Raw genomic sequence first — 8,032 nt, 5'->3', positions numbered from 1 at the left:
ATAAAAAATGTAAAATAAAATAAACAATAAAAAAGTAAAAGAATACTATGACCAATTACATGCCAACAAATTTGGCAACCTAGAAAAATGTGACAACTTTCTAATAACATACATACCTCCAAAACTGAATCAAGAAGAAACAAATAATTTGAACAGATCAATCACTAGAAGGGAAATTGAACCCATTATTTAAAAAGAACACCCTACAAAAAAATTTCCAGCACCAAATGGATTAAAAAATGAATCTATCAAACATGCAAAGAACCTTTACCAATCCTGCTCTAACTTGAAATCAAATGATGGAAGAGGAGAAAAAAAATGGCTCTATGCAGCCACCATCCCTGTGATAAAACCAGATGATGATACCATGAAAATGAACATTACAGGCTAATATCTTTGACAAATTTGGAGTCAGGGATTTTTAAAAAGATTTTAGTAAATTGAATTCCACAACACATAAATAAGATCATACAGCATGACCAAGTGGGATTTATTCAATTTCACAAGGTTGTTTCAACATACATAAATCAATATGCTACACTGCATCAACAAAAGAAAAAACAATATCCACAAGATTGACTCAATAGGTTAAGAACAAGCATTTGAGAAAATTCAACATCCATCCATGATAAAAATAATCCTACTAAAGAGGGTATTCAGGTAACACATCTCAACATAATAAAAGCTTTTATGACAATCCCACAGCCAATATAATACTCAACAGTGAAAAGCTGCTAAAATCTGGAACAAGAAAAGGATGCTTGCTCTCACTACTTCTACTCAACATAGCATTGGAATTCCAAGCCACAGTAATCAGACAAGAAAAAGAAATGAAAGGTGTCAAAATTGGAAAGAAGGAGGTAAAATTTTCATTATACACAGATGACAGAATTCTACATAGAGAAAACCCTCAAGACTCCACAAAAATACTTTTAGAACAGGTAAGTGAATTCAGCAAGGTAGCAGGAAACAAGATTAACTTGTTTCCTTAAATCAGTTCCATTTCTTTACATTAATAATAAAATATCAGAAAAGGATTATAAAAAGTAACTTTTAAAATCTCACTGTAAGAAATAAAATACTTTGGAATAAACCTGACTAAGGAGATAAAAGATTTATATACTGAGAACTAAAACACTAATAACAAAATTAAAGAGGAATTCAAAGAAATAGAAAGAAATCCCCTGCTTTTGGAGAGGAAGAATTAACATAGCTAAAATAGCCATACCACCCAAGGCACTCTACAGATTTAACGTGATCCCTATCAAATTACCCATGACATTTTTCACCAAACTAAAACAAATAACCCAAATAAAAATGTATATGGAACCATGAAAGACCCAGAATTGCCAATGCAATCCTGAGGGTAAAAAAAACAAAGCAGGAAAGATATTACAAAGCTAGCTACAGTAATAAAGACAGTATAGTACTGGTACAAAAACAAACATACAGCTCAATGTAACAGAATATATAGCCTAGAAACAAACCTAGACACCTATGGTCAATCAATCTTTGCAAAGGAAGCAAGAATATAAAATGGGAAAATGACAGTCTCTTCAGTAAGTGGTGCTGGGAAAACTGGAAAGCTGTATGTAAATCAATGAAACTAGAACACCCTCTCACATCACGCACAAAAATCAATTCGAAATGGCTTATGTTCTTAAACATAAGACAAGATACCATCGAACTCCTAGTAGAGAACATAGGCAAAACATTCTTTGACATAAATTGTACCAGTGTTTTTTAAGGTCTCCCAAGGCTACATAAGTACAAACAAAAACATATGGGGCCTTATCAAGAAACAATAAACAAAGCAACAACAAAAGAAAACCTCTCAGAATGGGAAAAAAATATATAGTTGCAAATGATTCAAGTGGCAGGGGCTTAACTGCCAAAATATACAAACAGGTAATACAATTCAACAACAAATAAGTCAAAAAAATATGCAGAAGACCTGAACAGATAATTCCCCATTGTGACATTCAGATGGCCAGCAGGCACATGAAAACATGCTCATTGTCACTAATCATTAGAGAGATGCAAATCAGAGTACACTGAGGTACCACCTCACACTGAACAGCATAGCCATCATTACTACATCTGCAAATAACAAGTGCTGGAAAGCATATGAAAAGGGAAACATCTTACTGTGCTGTTGCAAATGTTAGTTGGTGCAGCCATTATGGACAACAGTATGGAGGTTCAAAAAAACTAAAAATGCAATTAACCTATGACTCATCACTCATCAATCCAATTCCTGGGCTAGCTTATAGCTGGACAAAATTATAACTCAAAAAATTACATGCACCCCTTATGTTCATAGAAGCACTATTCACAGTCACTAAGGCCTTGAATCAGCTTGAATGCCCATCACCATGTGAATGGATAAAGAAGATATGGTACATCTGTACAATGGAATACTACTCAGCCTTTAAAAATGAAAAATGCCATTGGAAGCAACATGGATGGACCTAGAGATTGTCGTAGTAAGTGAAGTCAGAAAGAGAAAGACAAATACCATATGGTATCACTTATATGTAGAATCTAAAATACAATGCCAATGAACCTATCTATGAAGCAGAAACAGATTCAAAGACATAGACAACAGATTTGTTGCTATTACGAGGTTGGGGAGGGAGAGAAGGATGGGTCTGGAGTTTGGGTTTAGTAGATGCAGATTATTACCTTTGGGAAGGATGGCAGCAAGGTCCTATTGTAGAGCACAGGGAACTATATTCAATATCCTTAAATCATCAATATATGTGTATGTGTAACCAAATCACTTTGCTATACAGTAGAAGTTAACACAACACTGTAAAGCAATTGCACTTCAATTTTAAAAAAGAACTTGTTCCTCAAGGTTTATTTGTTAAAGATAAGCTTCAGAAACAGTCAGTGTCTTTTTAATAACTCAATTTGAAATTTTACAGTAAGGGGAAGAAGGATCAAGATGGCAGAGGATTAAGATGTGGTGCTCACCTTCTCCCACAAACACATTAAAAAAAAAAAACCTACATGTAGAATGATGTGCACAGAGCATATACTGAATCCTGGCAGAAGAATTTAAACCTCCAAAAAGGGCAAGAAACCCTCCACATAACTGGGTAGGACAAAAGGAAAAAAGAGAAAGAAAAGGAATTAGGACAGAACTAGCCCTCCTGAGAGAGAGCTGTTCAAGAGGAAAGGAACCCATAGCCTGGGAAGCCACTAACTGATGGGGAGATCAGCTGAGCTGGAGGGACCTCAAAGCGGTGGAGAAAAGCACAGCAGCTGGACTGAGGAGGGCACAGCATCGTGAGAACTGCACAGGACATTGCACCACCGACCCAGAAACCACAGCCCGAGATGCTCGGGTGGGGGCTGGGTGCTGAGACTCAGGTTCTGGAGGTCAGTTCTGGGAGAGGACTGGGGTTGGCTCTGTGGAGACAGGCTGAGGGAATAGGGAGTGGGGCCCATGGGCTGGTGAGCAGAACATCCCAGCTGAGGGAGCCCATGAGGAGGTCTGGTCTGCAGGAGAAGCAAGCCACCACTGTTGAGGAAAACGAGAGGAGGGGTCAGACCACCGGAGGAATCTCTTTCCCCGTGCATGTGAGGGCTCTCACAGGGCAGGGTGCCTCCAGTGCAGTCTCTGGGTGGCAAGATGCCACTTGGGTTGGCTACGTGCAACAGGGCGCCTCTTGTGCAGGCTGTGGGTGGCTGGGCACCTCCTGTGTGGTCTATAGGTGGAGGCAAACCACAGCAGTCCTCTCAGCTACCAGGGGTGGGCGTGGCCTGCCACCACTAAGGGTCTGTGAACAGGCATCACCAGCGGCCCTAGACACCTCAGAGGTTGGCAAAGAGGGCACTGCAATGGAGCACCACTCACTGTTGCTTTCACTGCCCTAGGAACATGCCCACCCTGCTGCTGCCACTGCCAAACACTCCACACACCACTTACACCTGCCTGATCACTGTCACTTCCCAGGGCCTGCAACTAGAAACAGCCTGTGCCACCTTCCCATGGGTCTTTGCCACTGTCAAGGGCCCTGCAACCTGGCACTAGCTACTAGCCCTGCCTATTGCCGCCATCTCCCTGAAAGCACCCACAGCACCCTAAAAATAAAAAGCCGTAATAAAATGCCCATGGGTTCCCACGCATATATATAGCCCTCCAAGACTACTGTAGTTGTTTTCCCTAAACTCACAGAATAAGAAAAATATAAGCAAATTCCCATTGTGTCTCAGCGGTTAACAAAACCGACTAGGAACCATAAGGTTTCGGGTTCGATCCCTGGCCTGGCTCAGTGGGTTAAGGATCCAGCGTTGCTGTGAGCGGTGGTATAGGTTGCAGATGGGGCTCAGATCCCACACTGCTGTGGTGGAGGCTGGCAGCTGTAGCTTTGATTTGACCACTAGCCTGGGACCCTCATATGCCGTGGGTGTGGCCCTAAAAAGACAAAGAAAAAAGGCAGCAAAATGAAGCACCTCAGGAAACTTTCCCAGTTAAAAGGACAGGAGAATTCACATGAAGGAACAAACACCAAAACAGATTGAGCAAACAATTCTAACAGACACCAAGTTCTAAAAGGAGACAGTGAAAATGCTATAGGAACTATGAGCAAATATGATGGAAATAAGAGTAGATATGAAAAGTAATGCACATTACTTTAGAAAGGAAACTAGAAAAATGAGGAGCCAAGAAAAATTAGAAAATTCATTTGCAGAGACACTAGCTGAGTTAAAGGCACTGAAAAGTAGAATGACTAATGCAGAGGAACCAATTAGTGACTTGGTAGATAGAATAATGGAAATCACCCAATCAGGACAGCAGATAGAAAACCAAATGAAAAAACATGAAAGCAATATAAGAGGTCTATGGGGTAATAGAAAGTGGTCCAACCTATACATAATAGTGATTTCCAGAAGGAGCACTATTCACATTAGCCAAGACATGGAAACAACCTAAATGCCCATCCACAGATGAACAGACTAAGAAGATGTGGTACATATACACAATGGAGTACTTCTCAGCCATAAAAAAAATAATTCCATTTGCAGCAACATGGATGGAACTAGAGACTCTCATACTAAGTGAAATAAGTCAGAAAGAGAAAGACAAATACCATATGATATCACATTATCTGGAATCTAATATATGGCACAAATGAACCTATCTCCAGAAAAGAAACAAACTCCTGGACTTGGAGAACAGATATTTTAAATCAACTATAACAGGAAAAATAAAAATCTTAAAAAATAATTACAGGGAGGGACTATCTGGGAAGTGAGTCTTAGTACATTCAGACCTCAATTAACAGAATTAGAATTTAATATCCACTGAAACAACATTTTTCTAAAATTACACTCATATTTACCAAATATAGCCAAATTAAGATTAATTTGTTTTCCAATTTCAATAAACTTGGCTTGATTACTTAGATGTAAGTGTAATGGATCGTATAAATTCTTTTAAATAGGCTGTGCTGGAAATTTTCATAAGGAATCTCAGACCAAACTTGAAGTTTGTTTGTTTGTTTATTTATTTATTTATTTATTTTTAGGGCTGCACCTGCAGCACATGGAGCTTTCCCAGGATCAGGGTCAAATCAGAGCTGCAACTGCAGTCTACACCATAGCCACAGCAACATGGGATCCAAAGCTGTGTCTGTGACCTACACTGCAGCTCACAGCAAAAGGGGATCGATCCTTAACCTACTGAGTGAGGCCAGGCATCAAACTTGCATCCTCATGGTTACTAGTCAGATTCATTTCTGCTGAGCCATGAGGGAACTTCTCAGACTAAACTTTTGAAAGGCTGCTCAGGGCCAGGAAAGCAATGCCCAATTTTCTTTGCAAATTTGAATGAATTCAAATTTGAAGTCTCCTCCAAATACCTTGAGATACTTGCATCTGTTAAGAGATGGCCTTTCTTATTTACCCAATAAAGCTCCTGGGAATCTCTGTATTTCCAACTCCTGGAGGGATCAGGTAGAGGGAGAAAAACAATGTTTCAATTCTACTTAGGGGTTAAATTTACCAAAGTGGGAGTTCCTGTTGTGGCGCAGTGGTTAACAAATCCGACTAGGAACCATGAGGTTGCAGGTTCGATCCCTGCCCTTGCTCAGTGGGTTAACGATCCGGCATTGCCATGAGCTGTGGTGCAGGTCGCAGACGCGGCTCGGATCCAGCGTTGCTGTGGCTCTGGCATAGGCTGGTGGCTACAGCTCCGATTCGACCCCTAGCCTGGGAACCTCCATATGCCACGGGGGAGCGGCCCAAGAGATGGCAAAAAGACAAAAAAAAAAAAAAAAAAAAAAAAAAATTTACCAAAGTGCTATAAATTCTGATTAACTAGAGGGGAAGGGTTTCTGGGAAAATGCAAATGAATAGCCAGAATATTTTAGACAAAACTGAAAAATTACAACATCCATTGGTTTACTCAATCCTCTGTAATTAACAGTTTTATAAAGCCATCAGGCTTAATTCACTAGTATGCTCTGAAAGTTACCAGAAGCCTGTACTTGTCAAAAAGCCCTTTCTTTGCATCTCCCTCAAGATAAAGCCTTTTGTCCAAGCATCAGCTTATCTGTCTATGAATGACAGAAGATTTAAATGGCACAGTTAAGCACCTGATCACAATGCAACTGATAAAGAAACTTGGTTCTAATAACTAGAATTAGAACTGATAATATTTATCAGGACACGCTAGATTTTTAGGATTTCCATATAATTTCTACAATATCGATGTCAATAACTTACCCACATGATACAACCTAAGATGTGATTTCGTATTGATTTGACAATGCTCCCCAGTCATTTAACTCCCCAAATGAACAGTTGGTTTAGGATCTATCTTTGGGATGCTCTTGTGAGACTTTGAAGTATTCTAAAGTTAGCTGGAGGTCAAAAGAATTTTAATTAGAATTTGATATTTGGCAAGTCTGTCAAAATTATCAAAAAGTTTACACACAAGTCATAAAATCATAGGTTGCTTTGAAACAATACTTATTCATGTAATCAAAATGAAAATACAGTATTTCAAAGGGCAAATAGGGAACAGCTTATTTAAAGGCAAATAATTCATACAATCTCTTATCAAAAGCAGCATTCCAAGAAAAAACTGTTCTCTTGAGAGACAAAATCTAGTCTTGTATCAGCCTACTCTTAATCAAATTAATTCACCTAATTAAATTTTTTTTTTTTTTGGTCTTTTTGCTATTTCTTGGGCTGCTCCCGCGGCATATGGAGGTTCCCAGGCTAGGGGTCCAATCGGAGCTGTAGCCACTGGCCTACACCAGAGCCTCAGCAACGCAGGATCCGAGCCGCATCTGCAACCTACACCACAGCTCACGGCAACGCCGGATCATTAACCCACTGAGCAAGGGCAGGGACCGAACCCGCAACCTCATGGTTCCTAGTCGGATTCGTTAACCACTGCGCCACGACGGGAACTCCCACCTAATTAAATTTAACCCAACCTTAGAATATTCTAACCATGTACGAAAATATCGTCCCAATGTTCCTCTTCCATAAACCTCCAACTTTTTGTATCCAGTATTGTTTTTCCCTTTTTTTTTTCCCATTGGGAACTAGCTCTAGGACAAAAATCACATTTTTTGTTAATAAAATGCATTTCATTCCTCGTACCTGCTTTCACTGAAAACATGCTTTCCATTTTTCTTGCATACAGAATGTTTCCCTTATAATTTTTAACCTTAAAACCTTAATCTCTCGCAAAAAAAACAAAAACAAAAAAAACAAGCAAGTCATTGCAAATGGTCACATAAGTATTTTTTGATTGGAATGTCTCATAACCTCTAGAAGCGTGCGTCTTCTAAAAGCATTTCTTTCCTCAGTGTGGCATAAGAGATGCGTCTAATAAACCCAAACGTCTTTAGTTTCCCTCTTTCCTAAGACGGCAAAAGTAGGTAGAGTGAGATCTGTTTAGCAGTTAATGTTATAGTATTTTCTTATTTGAAGTGATCTAGGTATTCACTGAATTCTTATCATTTAACTTAAATTTAGTTTCAAGTTGCCAAAATTTGGAAAAACG

Source organism: Sus scrofa, chromosome 10, assembly GCF_000003025.6.
Source record: "Sus scrofa isolate TJ Tabasco breed Duroc chromosome 10, Sscrofa11.1, whole genome shotgun sequence".
Classification (NCBI taxonomy): domain Eukaryota; kingdom Metazoa; phylum Chordata; class Mammalia; order Artiodactyla; family Suidae; genus Sus; species Sus scrofa.
The sequence above is the reverse complement of the archived record's forward strand: the minus strand, read 5'-3'. Positions refer to the sequence as shown.